The 16935-nt window shown below is 47.2% G+C and overlaps 1 protein-coding gene across 1 annotated transcript in view; it reads left to right on the top strand.

Annotated features, from left to right (window-relative positions):
* Positions 1–6234: 6234 nt before the first annotated feature.
* The window catches only part of LOC115096917 (annexin A1-like), a 77734-nt gene continuing 67033 nt past the window's right edge, over positions 6235–16935 (top strand). The window contains exon 1 of the mRNA XM_029612211.1: positions 6235–6395. The gene's annotated coding sequence lies outside the window, so the exon portion shown is untranslated. The remainder of the gene's footprint in view (positions 6396–16935) is intronic.

The raw sequence follows: 16935 nt of genomic DNA, 5'->3' as shown, positions 1-16935 counted from the left end.
GTAAATAAGAACAGAGAAAATGCATAACACCTATAATTACTGAGATCAAAACTAGAAAAAGAATGGCAACAGGTCAAATCAGATATAAAATTGTTTAATCAACAGTTACCTCAATCATCCAGATTATACAAATGTATTTTACTTCCACATTTGTATAAGGATGTACATTTCTGCTAAGAATAGGACAAACAATCAAATGAAAAAATTAATTTGTAAGACATATGGAGCATAATTAATTATCTTGATCTAAAACAAAATTCAAAAATCTTAAAAAAAATTTTTGATCATAAAAATATTTTTATTGAACAAAAAATTTAATTGTTGCATGATGAAACAACTGACTGTTGTATCTGTGGCATGGTTATGGACCCCTGGTTATTGTGGCGATGACTCCTCCCATGGGGAGGGGCCCTGTGGGGAACCACAGCAATAGGCTAAACTCTTGAGTAAGCAAACACAAGGGAAGGAAGCTTTATTGTACAGCAATGTAGCACTGCCCGAGGAGCAGGCAGCTCTCTTCATCCCAGAGTAGTCTCTGATGATAATGTTCAGTCCAGACACTGGTGACACAAGTGCTGAGTTAATATCACCCAAGGCTGGGAAGCGGAGGGTCCGGTAGTGGTCCGCGGAGCAGGGTAGGCCAAGAACCCAGTTCCAGAGAACGTAGGCAGTGAAGACAGATCTGGTAGTGGTCCGCAGGGCGGAGTATGCCGAGAATCTGGTCAATGGTGAGACAAGGTAGAGAGACTGAAGAATGAGGTACTCTTGAGGCTGGTTAAATGCTGTGAAGGTTATAGCTTCTGCAGTAGTAAGGTAGTGAGGCTGGCCGAACGCTGATGCCGTGGTCCGTGAAATGCAGGTAACCCAGGAAGAGGCAGGAGTGGGCAAGGCCCTCGAGGAGCGAGTACCAAGGTGTCCTTCTAGGCAGGGTACCTGGAGAGAATAGAAGGAAGCAAGACCCCCGAGGAGCAGGTGACCTGAATCTGTTGTGAGCGAGATAACCCCGAAGAGTAAATAGGAGCCACAGGGCCCCCGAGGAGTGGGTACCTGGAGCATCCTGGAATCAGCGAACCCCGGAGGGCTGTAGGAGAAGGAGTTCTGAGCAGGCATCTCAGAAGCGGTCGAAATTAGATGGACCAGAATCCTTGCTAAGTCATAGCAGTGTTGGAGATCGGAGGCTAAGTACCCGGAGGTAGTAACGCCATGCAGTGGGAACACTCCCGAGGTTCCCACCATGACATATTTATAAGGAAGGGCGACGTGCACACGAGCGTGCCCTAGGAGGCCTCAAAGAACATGGCAAATGCAATCACCCTTGCTGGTCCGGGGACCCCAGAGAGGTCAGCAAACTGAAGCGGAGGCAGCCATCTTTCCTAGAGGAGAGGAAAGAGGTAGAAAAGAGGTAAGGCAGAGAGGGCGCAGCCGTCTGCGACCGATGGGCGCAACACTGACTTCACTGTATAAATGTTTTTGATGAATACATTCTAATACATATTAAAAATGTATTCCCCAAAATTGTATATAGCTACATAATTTACACTTTTGGATAATAAAAAACGAGTATTATACAATCAATTGTTAGAATACTCTTATGTCCCGGGGCTTGAAAAAGGGGCGGGGCGTGGATGGGGAGGTCCGGGGTGGGGTGGGGCTGGAGGCTCCAGGCACAGCGGCCATTTGCCGCGGTGCCCGGGATTGCGGGCCGGCCGTTGGATGGTGCGCGCAACCTACGCCTGCCCAGAGGCAGGCGCAACTTCTAAGTTAAAGGTAAGGGGGGGGTTAGGTAGGGCTGGGGGGCGGGTTAGGTAGGGGAAGGGAGGGGAAGGTGGGGGGGGGGGAGGAAGGAAAGTTCCCTCTGAGGCCACTCCGATTTTGGAGTGGCCTCAGAGGGAACGGAGGAAGGTTGCGCGGCTCGGCGTGTGCACCCTCTTGTGCGCACCTACCCCGGATTTTATAACAAGCGCGCAACTGCATGTGCTTGTTATAAAATCGGGCATAGATTTGTGCACACAACCCGGTGCACACAAATCTACGCCCATGCCTAAATCTTAAAATCTGGCCCTTAACGTATATTTTTGTTTTGATGCTCAACTGTTTGTTTCTATAATAGCACAATATTCAATGGTTGTATTGCAAATTTTCATAGCAACGTATAATATAATCAGCAATAAAAGATTACCTACTTGTACTCAGTGTTATGGTTTTGAGGTGTTTGGATGGATTCTTGGGTGCTACAGTTATGGCTACTCCCATGGGGAGGAGCCCCATGAGGAACTGTAGTACCAGGCTAGACTCTAAGGGGCGGATTTTCAGAGCCCTGCTCGCGTAAATCCGCCCAAAACCGGGCGGATTTACGCGAGCAGGGCCCTGCGCGCCGGGAAGCCTATTTTACATAGGCCTCCTGGTGCGTGCAGAGCCCCGGGACTTGCGTAAGTCCCGGGGTTCTCTGAGGGGGGCGTGTCGGGGGCGTGTCGGGGGCGGGCCCGGTCGTCGCGGTGTTTCGGGGGCATGTCGGCAGCGTTTTGGGGGCGGGTACGGGGGCGTGGCTACGGCCCGGGGCGGTCCGGGGGCGTGGCCGCGCCCTCCGTACCCGCCCCCAGGTCGCGGCCCGGCGCGGAGGCCCGCTCGCGCGCGGGGATTTACGTCTCCCTCCGGGAGGCGTAAATCCCCCGACAAAGGTAAGGGGGGGTTTTAGACAGGGCCGGGTGGGTGGGTTAGGTAGGGGAAGGGAGGGGAAGGTGAGGGGAGGGCAAAGGGGAAGGTGAGGGGAGGGCAAAGGAAAGTTCCCTCCGAGGCCGCTCCGATTTCGGAGCGGCCTTGGAGGGAATGGGGGTAGGCTGCGCGGCTCGGCGCGCGCCGGCTATACAAAATCCATAGCCTTGCGCGCGCCAATCCAGGTTTTTAGCAGATACGCGCGGCTCCGCGCGTATCTACTAAAATCCAGCATACTTTTGTTTGCGCCTGGAGCGCAAACAAAAGTAGGCTATTTGTGCGCCTTTTAAAATCCTCCCCTAAATGCACAAACACAGAAATGAGTTTTATTATGCTGCTTGTAGTAGCCAGCAGAGGTGGCAGTAGTGAGTAGATCCTTGCAGCAGCAGTCTGGGATCCTCGGCTGTGAAGACCCATTCCTAAATGGTTGTGTAGGAACTCCGATGCAGGTTTCCAATGAGGAGCTGTAGATAAGACAGACTGGTAGATATTAGATAATGGTTAGCAGGCAGCAAGGTAGATGACACAGGCCCTCGAGGAGCGAGTATCTGGATATTGAATAGGCACCTGGAGATATGCATAGGACCCCGAGGAGTGGGTTCCAATCCGAAGCTATAGGAGACAGTCTGGCAGAATAGATTACTCACAAGTCTTGTAGCTGCAATAGTAGTGTTCCCAGTAGGTAGACGTAAATGGTAAGCAGGCACCAAGGTAGATGACACAGGCCCTCGAGGAGAGAGTACCTGGATACTGGATAGTAGAGATGTGAATTGGAACCAGAATCGGTTCCAGTATCGGATTCATGGACCATCGGGAAATTATTTTTTCCGTGGTCCAATCGTTTTATTTTTTATTGGCTGCGCCGAGCCGATAACCCAAAAATACAGCTGACTCTTTAAAATTAGTTCATTAGTATCCCCCCACCCTCTGGACCCCCCCAACCCCCCCAAATATTTTTAAGTACCTGGTGGTTCAGGGGGGTCCCGGGAGCGTTCTCCCATGCTCGGGCCATCTGCTGCCAGTAAACAAAATGGCGCTGATGGCCCTTTGCCCTTAGCATGTGACAGGGTATCCGTGCCATTGGCCGGCCCCTGTCACATGGTAGGAGCAATGGACTGCTGGTGCCATCTTTAAAAATGGCGCAGGCCATTCAGTTCTCCTACCATGTGACAGGGGCCGACCAATGGCACCGATAGCCCCTGTCACATGGTAAGGGCAAAGGACCATCGGCGCCATTTTGATTAGTGGCTGCCGATGGCCCGAGTGTGGGAGAACACTCCCAGGACCCCCACTGGACCACTAGGTACTTAAAAAATTTTTTGGGGGGGGTTGGGGGGATACTAAAGAACTAATTTTAAAGGGTCAGGTTGTGTTTTGGGTTACTTTTAAGTGCCCTTTCTTCCCGCGCCCCCCCCATAACGATAAGAAAACCCACTAAATTAATCGTGGGGTTTCCTATCGCTATCGGAGACCCTTGATATCTGATGAGATTGAAAATATCGGACGATATTTTCAATCATCAGATAAACGATTCACATCCCTTCTGGATAGGTACCTGGAAATAAGCCTAGGGCCCCCGAGGAGCGGGTACCCAAGTTAGCAGAACCCCGGAGGGTAGAGAAGGCTTCCAGCAGCAGCAGGAAGCGGCAGAGCAGCTTAGACCGGACAAATCGAATCCTTGCTAACTCAAAGTCAGTCAGCAAATAGGGCAGGCTAAATACCCGGATGGTGTGATGTCAGTTGAGGGGGACGCCCCTGAGGTTCGTGCCAATGCCGGAATAAGGACGTGGGTAGCGCGCGCACCCTGGGAGGCCCTCAGGTGCATCATGGCGGAATGCCTTGCCATAGTCATTCCGGGGATGCTGGAGGGTGCGGCTAGCAGACGCAGCGGTTGCCATCTTCCCGAGGCTGGTGGAGAAAGCGAATAAAGAGGTGAGGCAAGTGGGCCGAAGCCGTCTGAGTTCGACGGATGCAACACTCGGTAGAATACTATTTCAAAAACTCAATTTCATTCATATCACATCAAAAATTCAAATTCTAAATTACAAAATAAGTGCACCTTTTTTTAAATCAATTGCAAAAAAACTTTTTTTTAGAAATAAATTGACTGCTAATTTATTAACTAATTCTTAAATGTTAAAAACATTTCTGTTCTAGATATTAGCCTGATAACTCATGATAACATTATAGAAATTATTCATTCCATGATGAAAGCATTGCGCTTCTATGCAAAAAGTTATTTAATCACACTTGGTTAAATTTTATCCTTTAAATCACTGATGTATTTTAAAATCTTTGCCACTAAAAGACATTTAATAATATTTTATATATATATATATATACATATATATATATAAGCCCATTCATACATGACATCAATATATATACGCAACCTAATTCATGACTTAAACTATATCTTGCAAAATATTTAATTAAATATCTTTATGCAAACTGATACATTGGGGGATGTAATCCCGAATTCATCTGAAATACATTTACCCCGAATATAGCCATTCTTTAATTTAAAAGGACTTGCGGCAACATTCATTTTGATTACAAAACACCCGCTTCTCTTCACTAGTAGCTATTACAATCCAGTACTTTTTAAATATGTAGATCAATTACATTGCGATACAGTAACCACCGCTGACTTAATAAGACAGTCTGCTATTTTTAATGTAAGCCCGTTGTCTCACAAAGATACTATCCTTGACACGTGTGTGCTTTAAAATTGGCTGACTTGCGTGTGTAAATTGGGATTTACGTAAATAAGTCCTAGTTCATTTTCACACGTAAAATATACACGCTCATGCTTTTAAAATAGGTGGGTAAAGTTTTTGTGTTCAATACATTGAGATATATGATTTCAATGCATTGCATATCTTTTCATGTTGGCGCATAAGTTGTGATATGCACAGGTTATACAATAATATGGTGAATCTATGTGCGGCCACCTACATGTGTATATGCCGCCGTATGCAGTTCTTTAAAAGTTATCCTCCCTTTTAGGTAAACAATATAATCCCCTGAGAAAGCACCCATAGCATGAAATATAAACTATTGAGGAATGCAGCTATTCTGATCTGGGTATTTGTGCTCAGAATTAGCTTATTTCTTAGGAAGTTGTGAATTAAAGTCCTAGTTAAAAAAAAACCCAAACAAAAAAAAAAAAACTTTCTACAACTTTTCATGCTTCAGATGAGCAGGGCTTCAGTTTAGTCAAAGCAGTCACGCGGCAATTTGTTCCCCTCATGGCTGCAGCATTATTTTTCCTCTGTACAGGTTTTGGTGCTTATTTTGTTGCTGTTTGCATGTTGCACCTCATGTAAGAAGAAATGTTACTGCAGATGAGGTCAAAGCTTCAGTGTTTTGTGTAGTGTTGCTCAGGAAACAAAAATTGGCAAAATCTCTCCTTTCATGGGTACGTGTGCATATATATATTTTTTTAATAGCAACAAACAACCTCCTTAAAAACAAAACTATGCTGGCTTTCTTCCCTGTCATGGGTCACTGACTGAATCTTTTGATGGAAGGAGCAACCAATTACCGGAGCTGCAGAAAAAGTCTTTTGTTGCTAGGTGTGGCTTTTCTGCCCCTTTATAAAAGTGGAAGCCTAAAGCTCATTTTGCTAGTTTACAGTTTCTCTTGAAGGCTGGGATATTCTAAGTTGTCTTAGACAAGAGGTAAGTTATTTTCTGATTTTGTTTTTTCTTTTTATTGCAGGAATGTTTTTGTTTTTTTTATCTACACAAACTATGTGCATATGAAAGTCTGTCTGTAGTCCTCTAGGAGGCTATTTGTGAGTCCGGGAAGATGAAGGTGTGACTCTTTCATGGAAACTGTCTGTGCAGGCCACTAGAAAGCAGCAAGAACTTAGGCAGCTCTCATCTAATGAAGTTACCCACAGTTGCCTGTGATTTGTTACAGATCACTCCTGGGGATTAGTACTGTAGCTTTATAACTGCACTGCACCACAGTGCTGACTTTCACGTCTGAAACAGCAACCTCCCCATCTGCTCTTCGGGTTTCTCTTCGGATCTAACAAGCTGCAGTATTCCTCTCAGCCTCCTTTAGGCCAGGAGCCATGTGTAGGGCCAGATCCATGAGATGGGGTGGTTCTTTCTTGGCCTTTTTGACTGAGACTGAAACCTGTATAATGGGGGTGAAGGGCAGGGAGGGTGGTTGCAAACATTTTCAAACCTGAAAGATTAAGCCTCCTGCAAAACAAACTCTAACAAAACTTTGTCTTGCAGAGAAATTCATGCCACCACGTAGCAGAAAGGAAAGGTTGCATATGGTTTCCCGCAAGGCAAATTTTTACAAGATCTTACACATATTACATTTTCTTAGATTGATGTTTCAGAGATGTAATAGCATTTTTTTAAATATAAATCTGGGATCAAAACTGTAAATACAACAGATGGGTTTTCCTTTTCCCTTCTTTTTATAACCTATATTACTGCTCACTGCAAACACGAAATAGAATAAAATAGAAAAGAGAGAAGTGCAGGATTTGTTTAAGAAGTTTGTCCAGTGAACACCATGGTTTCTTTAGACAGTTGCTACACCCAACGAAAATATGCACGTGAGCTGTTAAGACCTGAAGAGACTCAGATTTCAGGGATGGATTTGTGCCTATCCTTTACGATGAGTCATTGGAAATTCTTCTTATCTGAAAACGGCATTCTTTATTCATCAGGGCTAATACAATACTCTGTGTTGTCTAAAGGCAGCTGTAAGGCTAAAATAAACTTAGAGTGGCTTTAGAAAAATTAGGGTTGTATGCTTTTTAGAGGTTGTTAAACTTAGTGAAATGGATTATTGTATCTCTGAAATGTTCATGTGACCCTAGTTTGCAAGAAAAAAACCCCCAAACAATACCCATGATTTAAGAGAGAGGTTATAAAAATTGCTCATGTTCTGGGTCCATCTCAAACCCTCAAGCTAAAATTACATATCTCAGGAAATGGACACGATTCTATTCAAAAACACACTTTTCTCAAACTTGGTGAAAAGCTGGTGTTTGTGAAGAAGAGAAAGGACCTCCGCTACATGGGTAACCAGGTATGGGGAGATCACTATGTCATCAAGGTAGAGCACTACATCACTACATACTAGGGATGTGAATCGTTTTTTAACGATTAAAATTATCGTCCGATAATTTTAATATCGTCTTAAATCGTTATAGAACACAATACAATAGAAATTCTAACGATTTATTGTTAAAAATCGTTAAATCGTGTTAGTGCGCACTAACAGGAGTTAGTGCGCACTAACGCCCAGTTAGTGCGCACTAACTCGAGTTAGTGCGCACTAACAGAAAATGATACAAATTGACACTTTCCAGGTCAGTAAAGGTCAGTTAGGAATGAATATGTATTCCTATTGGCTGGCTGCCCTCTTATCTATTGATGTTACCACGGTTCCCACTGAGGAGATGGTTGGGGGGATGGGAAATGGAAATGGAAACTCAGGAACACTAACAGAAAATGATACAAATTATTAACACTTTCCAGGTCAGTAAAGGTCAGTTAGGAATGAATATGTATTCCTATTGGCTGGCTGCCCTCTTATCTATTGATGTTACCAAGGTTCCAACTGAGGTGATGGTTGGGGGGATGGGAAATGGAAACTGTTGGTAGTTGACAAAAAAAGTAATGTGATCAGTCAATATGACTAGAACTTGTGCCCTAGGATGGTGAAGTCTGAGACAGCTCCCTCCCTGCATTACTAGTGAGAGGCTGGCTTCACAGACAGGGGGGAGTTGCCTGACCCTCACTCCTCCCCTCCCCCATGTCTCAGCTAGTGAATGGTGTGTGGGTGAGGGGGGGGGAGGATGGTGAAGTCTGAGACAGCCCCCTCCCTGCATTACTAGTGAGAGGCTGGCTTCACAGACAGGGGGGAGCTGCCTGACCCTCACTCCTGACTTCCCCCATGTCCCAGCTAGTGAATGGTGTGTGGGTGAGGGGGGGGGGGGAGGATGGTGAAGTCTGAGACAGCTCCCTCCCTGCATTACTAGTGAGAGGCTGGCTTCACAGACAGGGGGGAGCTGCCTGACCCTCACTCCTGACTTCCCCCATGTCCCAGCTAGTGAATGGTGTGTGGGTGAGGGGGGGGGGGGATGGTGAAGTCTGAGAGAGCTCCCTCCCTGCATTACTAGTGAGAGGCTGGCTTCACAGACAGGGGGGAGCTGCCTGACCCTCACTCCTGACTTCCCCCATGTCCCAGCTAGTGAATGGTGTGTGGGTGAGGGGGGGGGAGGATGGTGAAGTCTGAGACAGCTCCCTCCCTGCATTACTAGTGAGAGACTGGCTTCACAGACAGGGGGGAGCTGCCTGACCCTCACTCCTCCCCTCCCCCATGTCCCAGCTAGTGAATGGTGTGTGGGTGAGGGGGGGGGAGGATGGTGAAGTCTGAGACAGCTCCCTCCCTGCATTACTAGTGAGAGGCTGGCTTCACAGACAGGGGGGAGCTGCCTGACCCTCACTCCTCTGGGGTATTGTGATCTTCCTGCACACAGTGCCCTATCCCTGATACCAGGGGTGTTGTGATCTTCCTGCATGCAGTGCCCTATCCCTATTAATACCAGGAGTGTTGTGATCTTCCTGCACGCAGTGCCCTATCCCTAATACCAGGGGTGTTGTGATCTTCCTGCACACAGTGCCCTATTCCTGATACCAGGAGTGTTGTGATCTTTCTGCATGCAGTGCCCTATCCCTGATACCGGGATGTGTGCAAGAAGATCAGAACACCCCCGGTATCAGGAATAGGGCACTGTGTGCAGGAAGATCACAACACCCCCGGTATCAGGAATAGGGCACTGTGTGCAGGAAGATCACAACACCCCTGGTATTAGGGATAGGGCACTGTGTGCAGGAAGATCACAACACTCCTGGTATTAATAGGGATAGGGCACTGTGTACATGAAGATTACAACACCCCTGGTGCCAGGGATAGGGCACTGTGTGCAGGAAGATCACAACACCCCTGGTGTCAGGGTTAGGGCACTGTGTGCAGGAAGATCACAACACTCCTGGTATTAATAGGGATAGGGCACTGTGTGCAGGAAGATCACAACACCCCTGGTGCCAGGGTTAGGGCACTGTGTGCAGGAAGATCACAACACTCCTGGTATTAATAGGGATAGGGCACTGTGTGCAGGAAGATCACAATACCCCTGGTATCAGGGTTAGGGCACAAGTTCTAGTCACATTGACTGATCACATTACTTGTTTTGTCAAGCTACCAACTGTTTCCATTTCCCATCCCCCATATACTGTCAGTGGGAACTTTGGTAACATGAATAAATAAGAGGGCAGCCAATAGGAATACATATTCATTCCTAAACTGACCTTAACTGACCTGAAAAGTGTCAAATTGTATCATTTTCAGTTAGTGCGCATTAATCGGAAAAAACGATTTTTAACGATTTTTTAACTAAAAAATCGTGCCTAACACGATTTTCTTGCCCTGCCACACGATTTCTATCGTTAAGACGATATGGAAAACGATTCACATCCCTACTACATACTGAGAGAAGATATCTAGGAAGATATCATTGACAAAGACTTTTAATGTGGCTGGAGCCTTACTTAAGTTCAAAAGGCACGACCATATACTCATAGTAGCTTTCCCAAGCATTGAATGCAGTCTTCCATACATCACCCTGGTGGATCTATATGAGGTTTTAGGGCCCATACCTCAAGTTCACCTTGGAAAAATCTAGGAACCCTGAAGACTATCAAATAGTTCATAGCGACAATCCTTAAATGTGAACTTATTGAGCCTCCAGTCATCATAAGAACAAAAGAATCTAAAATATGCCGTACTAGATGAGATCAAGGGTCCATCAAACCCAGTATCCTGTTTCCAACAGTGGCCAATCCAAGACACAAGTACCTGGCAAGTACCCAAACATGAATCAGATCCCATGCTACTAATACTGGCAACAAGCGGTATCTATTCCCTATTGATTAATAGCAGTTTATGGACTTCTCCTCCAGGAACTTATTCAAACCATTTTTAAACCCAGTACAATAACTGACTTAACCACATTCTCTGGCGATGAATTCCAGATCTTAATTGTGGGTTGAGTGAAAAAGAAAGTTTTCTGATTTGTTTTAAATGTGCTACTTGCTAACTTTATGGAGTGCCCCCTACTCCTTGTGTTATCCGAAAGAGTAAATGACCGATTCACATTTACCCGTTCAAGCCCTTCCATAATTTTTTAGAATTCTATGATATCCCCCCTCAGCTGTATTTTTTCCAAGCTGTAACAGTCCTAACCTCTTTAGCCTTTTCTCATAGGGAGTCCTGCCATACCCTTTATCATTTTGGTCATCCTTCTTTGTACTTTCTCCAGTGCAAATATATCTTTTTTGAGATGCTGCGACCAGAACTGCACACAGTATTCAAGGTGTTCTCACCATGGAGGCGTTATGACATCTTCCATTTTATATGGCATTCCCTTCTTAATAATTTGTAATATTCTGTTTGCTTTACTGACTGCCACAGCACAATGAGCCGATTTCAATGTAAAATGAACTATGATGCCCAGATCTTTTTCCTGGGTGGTAGCTACCCAGGAAAAAGGGTAGCTACCACCCAGGAAAGGGTTATTTTTCCCTATATGCATCACTTTGCACTTGTCCACATTATATTTCATCTGCCATATGGATGCCTAATATTTCAGTCTCACCTCATTCGCTGTACTCCCTTCTAGATCATTTATAAATATATGAAAAAGCACCAGCCAAGTACAGATCCCTGAGGCACTCCACTGATTATCTTTTTTCACTGTGAAAACAGACCATTTAATTCTACTCTCTATTTCAGGTCTTTTAACCGGTTTACCATCCACAAACGGACATCTCCTCCTATCCCATGACTTTTTAGTTTTCTTTGTGTTACGTTTCCCAGCTGCAGCAGGCCCGAAGCCGGCTCCACTCACCCCTGATGCCCGAGGCCCATACCCGGCCCTTCCTCTCTGGCAGTGGTAGGCAGTCGACTATGCACTTGCACTCCTGCTGTGCTCCCAGGCCCCTCCGGCAATGCCGTGGTCTCCTCTGGTCCCAGTCAGGTATCCCCAAGTGCATCATGGGGAGATGTTGCCACCTCGTAGTTCTGGCCTGTGCGCCTTCTCTGGCTTTAAAGGGAACGCAGTGGGAAAGCCTCCCACGGCCCCAGATGATGACATCTCTCAGCCTCTGTATATAAGCAGGACCAGCCATTCAGTCTTGGCCTTGGCAACAGGTCTCCATGCTTCCTATCATGTGCTTAGTTGCTGCTTGTTCATGTTCCTGTTCTAGCACCTGTTCCTGTTCAAGTTACCTATTGCATTCCAGCTTCCTGTTCCCGCTACCCTTCAGACGGATCTCCTTGCCTTTGTGCTTCGCTTGAACCTGACTACTCTTCGGATGATTTCCTTGACTTTGACCCTTGCTTGGACCTGATCATGTCTCTAGCCGCCTACCCTGTCTTCAGCTTGGACCTGATCATGTCTCTAGCTGCCTGCCTTGACCTCTGCTCGGACCTGACTCCTGCTTGAATCAGATCTCGTCTTCAGCCGACTTGCCCTGACCTTGGACCTAACGCAGTCCGGACTTAACCTTATCCCTATTAGCTCTGCTTGCATCAGTCTGTCCGAACTTTGGATCCAGCCTCTTCCTTCAAACTCTGCACCTCCACTGTTACCTGGCACCCTCTCTTGCACACCCTCTCCGGGATCGACCACTCGGAGGCCTGCCTAAGACCAGCTGGCCCTGGTACGCAAGGGCTCAACCTTGGGTACCAGGTATTGGTATTGGTGAAGCTCCAGTGGCCCTGCCTCCCGATGGTGGGGACCCGTAGGAGTTTCTCCCATGGGTGGTGCCAACACCACTTCGGACCAAGGGTTCACCTCCACAAGAGATTGCCAAGGCTATGGTCCCGGTGGAGCCTTCCGCTCTCCAGGCCATTCTGGGCCTGGCCTTGAAGATCCAGGAACAGCAGCGGTTCTTGGAGGAACTGGCTACCTCGATCAAACGCTTCAGTGCCCGTCTGGACTCTCATTCTGGCTCTGTGGCCTCCACGAACACACCACTCAGTTCTCAGGCACTGGCTACTTCGACCAGAGCTCTGCTTGCACTCCCCGCTCCACCCTGATTCAATGGGGACCCGAAGCTCTGCAGGAGCTTCATAAATCAATGCTATATGCAGTTTTCTATGCAACCCTCCGTCTTCCCGTACGATCTCATGAAGGAGACCTTCATTCTTTCACGCCTAGAGGACAAGGCTTTAGCATGGGCATCTCCCTTATGGCAGTGTGCGGACTCTCTTCTCCAAGAACTATCACGCTTTGGGACTAACTTTTGTTAGACCTTCAATGATCCTGGAAGGCAGGCACGGCTAGTTCGAATCTTCAGCACCTGCAGCAAGGTCATCGAGCTCTCAACGAATATACTATAGAAATCCGTACCCTAGCAACAGAGTTGAGCTGGCAGGAGGATTGCCTCCGAGCCATTTACCTGGATGACCTGTCACCCCAGCACAAAGACGAGCTTGCAGCCCGTGAATAACCCTCCTCTCTCAAGGATCTCATCGACTTTGCAGGTCGCATAGACCATCGTCTCCAGCAGCACCATCGGGAAGCTCAGGTACCCTGGCGCCCCGCTGCAGAACGTTCTCACTCTCCAATTGTGGAGGGCCCCACGGCCAGCAGAGTCTTGCCATCTACTAAGCTTGTGGAACCTATGCAGCTGGGACGTGGGCACCTCACCCCCAAGGAGCACCTTAGGCAGAGGCATTCGGGTCTATGCTTATACTGCAGAGCTGCAAGACACCACCTGTCTTCATGACCCATCTGTCTGGGAAACTCACTGACCTGAGTTCAGTAGGGGTTCTGAACTTAGGCGCTACCTCTCCGGCCCCCCAGCTAATGATACCAGCTACCCTGACCTGGAAGTCCTGTTCCTTCCCCACCTTGGCTTTGGTCGATTCAGGAGCTGGCAGGAACTTCCTTGTGAAGGATTTGGCCCAACTCCTGGGCATTCCTACCCATACCATCGAGAAACCACTACTCATCGACTCCATCCACGGCAACTCTCTACCTGGAAGGATCTCTCAAGTCATTGTTCCTGTCCACCTCCTTACTGGAACTCTGCATGAGGAGGAGGTAGAATTCTTCAACCTGGATAAGTCCATCCATCCAGTGGTACTAGGGTTACCATGGCTTCAGAGCCATTCACCCCATTTTGATTGGGAGACCCTGCAACTCGCTGAATGAAGTCCTGCTTGTCATCATACTTGTCTCAGGAAAGGGGAATGACCTTCTGTGATCCTGCTGGCAGTCACTGTTTTGGGCCTTCCCGCACCATACGCTAACTTTGGAGATGTGTTCTCGAAGCAGAAGGCCAACATACTCCTGCCACACCATGAGTTTGACTGTCCAATTGACCTCATAACAGATACTACATCCCCTAGGGGCAGGACTTACCCTCTGTCTGCACTGAGACCCAAGCTATGTTGGATTATATCCGTGAAAATTTGGCTGAAGGATTTATTCTTCCTTCCATGTCGCCTGCTCGTGCAGGCTTTTTCTTCGTCACCAAGAAGCATGGGTTGCTACGACCATGCATAGACTACTGCAGCTTGAATGCCATCACCCGCAAGGACAAGTACCCTCTGACTTTGATTAATGAGCTATTTGACCACCTCTAAGGGGTGACTATTTTTACCAAGCTGGGCCTACAAGGAGCCTATAACCTGGTTCGTATCTGAGCTGAAGATGTCTGGAAGACAGCCTTCAATACCAGGGATGGGCATTACGAATACCTCGTGATGCCATTCGGCCTTTGTAATGCCCCTGCGGTGTTCCAACGCATGATCAACAAAATCTTCCGCGACCTGCTCTATGTGAAGGTTGTCGCCTATCTAGATGACATCCTTATTTTTTCAAAGGATCTTGCTACCAATTGTTTGGATGTCTTCACGGTTCTGCAGTGCCCTTGAAAAATGGTGTCCCTGACTGGAGGGTGCTCAACATCAGTTCACGATATTCACAGATCATAAGAACCTGGAGCATCTCCGACATGCCCAGCGCTTGAACTCTTGCCAGGCCTGCTGGGCATTGTTCTTTACCTGGTTTGATTTTGACTTCCGTTATCGTCCAGCTGAGGAAAATCTTCATGCTGACGCTTTGTCTCATTTGTTCAAACCTGAGGATTCCCAAAAAGAGCCTCGGCACATCATTGATCCAGCCTGCATCTCTCTGTCTGCCACCATGAACGTGCCTGCCGGGAAAATGGTGCAGGCTTCGTAAAAAAGTGATACAATGGGCACACGACTCTTGAGTAGCTGGCCATCCTGGATGCGCATGGACTATGTTTCTCCTGCATCACTACTACTGGTGGCCCACCATGTCCTCTGACACACGTGCCTATGTAGATTCTTGCCCTACATGTGCTCAGCAGAAACCACCTGTGGGCTGACCTTGGAGCCTACTGCATTCACTGTCTGTCCCCAAAGATCCCTGGATTCACTTGTCCACCAATTTTATAGTGGACCTGCCAATGTTTAAGGGGAATACTGTCATCTGGGTAGTCATGGACAGGTTCTTCAAGATGGCTCATTTTGTTCCGCTTCCTAGATTGCCCTCTGTGCCTGAACTCGCACATCTGTTCTTCCTCCATATCTTCCATCTCCATGGATTGCCTGAAGACATTGCCTCAGACAAAGGTCCTCAGTTTGTCGCCCACTACTGGCGCTCGCTATGCAAAACGTTTGGAATCTCCATCAGTCTAACTACTGCTTATCATCCCCAGGCCAATGGCCAAGCCGAGCGGATGAATCGCTCTCTCAAGTGCTTTCTTCGTGCTTACTCCAATGACCAGCAAGTCAACTGGGTTCAACTGCTCCCGTGGGCTGAATTTTCTCATAATTCCCACATTGCTGCAGTCTCAGGAACCTCCCCATTTTCTCTGGTGTACAGTATACAGCCACGGCCTCCTTTGCTGATTCCTCTTACAGTTCCTTCTCTAGCAGCTCAGGCAACAGTGGATGCCCTTCAGCCCTTATGGACACACACTAATCAACGATTGTGCCAAGCAGCTGCATGTGCCAAGAAAACCTCAGATCCCCTTTGTAGACCTGCTCCTGAGTTCCAACCTGGTGATAGAATATGGCTGAGCACCTGCCATATTCACTTGAAGCTTTCCTCCCAGCGGTTCGCTCCCAGGTGTATTGGGTCCTTCCCAGGTGATTGACGTATTGGCCCAGTGACCTACCAGTTTCGTCTGCCTCCTACACTGGAAGTGCAGAATTCATTCCACGTCTCGCTGCTCAAGCCTCTAGTACTTTCTTAGCCATCCCATAAGGCTCCAGTACTCTCACAAGTCTTCTTGGAAACAGATACCCTCTACCGCTGGACCACCAGGGACTTTTGGCAAGTCTTGGGTGGGGTGGGGGGGTTGTATTTAATTAAATTTAAAGGGTTGGAGCAGGGGGGAGTTTGCTTTGTTTTGGTTTTTTTACATGAAATTGGGATGAAAAAAGTTTTCTGATTCATGGAGTGGACCGAAATGGACCACCCCAGACCCAAAAATGATACAGCAATGAAAAAATAATGTATGCACACCACTAGTTCTAGTACCTGTTCCTGTTCCAGTTCCAGTACCTGTTCCAGTTCCAGCTTCCTGTTCCAGCTACCCTTCAGACGGATTTCCTTGGCTTTGATCCTTGCTCGGACCTGACTTTGTCTCTAGCCGCCTGCCCTGACCTCAGCTCAGACCTGACCTTGTCTTCAGCCGCCTGCCCTGACTCCTGCTTGAATCTGATCTCGTCTTCAGCCAACTGCCCTGACCTTGTACCTAGCCGTGTCTTAGAGTGAAGTGATGTCAAAAGTCAGAAGGAGTGGCAGTGGCATATGAACCCTGGTTTCCCTGATTTTCAGCCTGCCGCGCTAATGATTAGGCTACTCTTCACTCCATTTATAGCTAATGTAGGTTTTATAAATATCCTGCCTTTACTAATTAGTTCATCTACTACTCTGTTTGAGCTGTAATTGCTAATTGCCCTTCCTCTCTCCCTGGTGTCCCCTAGTTAATTTGTCTGTTTTCCTTCTATGTCTATTTGTATTTTCTGAATGCTATTCTTTTTGCTCTTGCTCTTCTACATCTTTAGTGAAACATAGTGGTGTCTTCATTCTCTTCCCTTTGCTAGCATGCCTTTTACAAAGATTTTTTGCTC

This window comes from Rhinatrema bivittatum, chromosome 1 (assembly GCF_901001135.1).
Source record: "Rhinatrema bivittatum chromosome 1, aRhiBiv1.1, whole genome shotgun sequence".
In the NCBI taxonomy this organism is placed as follows: domain Eukaryota; kingdom Metazoa; phylum Chordata; class Amphibia; order Gymnophiona; family Rhinatrematidae; genus Rhinatrema; species Rhinatrema bivittatum.
The sequence above is the reverse complement of the archived record's forward strand: the minus strand, read 5'-3'. Positions and strand labels throughout refer to the sequence as shown.